Raw genomic sequence first — 1,394 nt, 5'->3', positions numbered from 1 at the left:
GGCTCGGGAGGTGGAACAAAGGGTAGGGTGCTTGCCTTGCAAATATCCAACACAGGCTCTATCCCAGGTTTCCTATATGGTCCTCCAATCTCCACCAGGAGTGATCCCTAGTAGAGCCAGACATAAACTGTGAGTACTGTCAGAGGATTACTTCCATTTTATAGATGAGGCATTTGTGACCAAATCAACAAACAAGCAAAATGTAAAACAAAAAAAAAAATATGTTATTATGGTCAGAGACCCACTTAATAACAATCATTACTTTATTTACTTATTTTTGATTTTTCGGTCACACCCAGCTATGCTCAGGGATTATTCCTGGCTCTGCACTCAGGAATTACTCCTGGCGGTGCTTGGGGGACCATATGGGATGCCAGGGATCGAACCCAGGTCGGCCGCATGCAAGGCAAACGCCCTACCCTCTGTGCTATCGCTCTGGCCCCAACAATCATTATTTTAGAACTACTTAATAGTATCACTTTTATCATTAAATCCTACATTTCAATAACTGAAGTTATATTTCAAGGCATCTCTGTATCCATTAAATGCTCAGTCCAAAGCTACAGTACAGCAAGTAGGGCGTTTGCCTTACATGTGGCTGACCCGGGTTCGATCCCTAGCATCCATATGGTCCCCCAAGCACCACCAGTAGTGATTTCCAAGTACAGAGCCAGGAGTAATCCCTGAGCATTGCAGGGTGCGACTCCAAAAGCTTAAAAAAAAAGAAGATAATGCTCAAACCCTTTGATCCAACTATTTTGTTTCCAGAAAGTTATGTTTTTATTGGTCAGGAGGGACCCGTGTTCCACGATGCTCAGAGGTTACTCCTTCTTACTCCTACTCTGGCCCCTCCAGAAAATTGTCATTTGTGTATACTCACATGTTCAAATTTCTTAAGGATAATAGCAAAAACATAGCACTTATCTCCAGGTCAGACATGTTTTTAAGTGCTTTACATATATTAACTCCTAAAATCTCAGGGCTTGGATGAATGGAGATATCACTGGCACCCACGTGAGCAAATCAATGAACAACGGTATGACTGTGATACAGTGATACGGTGAATTTTTACAGTTTTGATTTTTGGAGGGAGGGGTGGGGAGATTTTTGAGTCATACCTGGCAGTGCTCAAGAGTAAACTTTAGCTTTTTTTTTTTTTTTAGTTTTGGGGCCACACCCAGTGGTATTCAGGTGTTACTCCTGATTTTACATTCAGGAATCTCTCCTGACTGGTTCAGTAGACCATATGGAGCACCGGGAATTGAACCCAGGTTAGCTGCATGCAAGGCGTTGTACTATCTTAACCGTTGTACTATCACTCCAGCCCTAGGAGTAGAGTAACCTTTGGCAGAGCCCTGAGAACTATATGTAGTAAAGGGGATCAAACGGGTCAG

The sequence above is a fragment of the Sorex fumeus genome, unplaced genomic scaffold, assembly GCF_029834395.1.
Source record: "Sorex fumeus unplaced genomic scaffold, SorFum_2.1 ptg000006l, whole genome shotgun sequence".
NCBI classification, from domain to species: domain Eukaryota; kingdom Metazoa; phylum Chordata; class Mammalia; order Eulipotyphla; family Soricidae; genus Sorex; species Sorex fumeus.
This window is presented reverse-complemented; position numbering follows the sequence as displayed.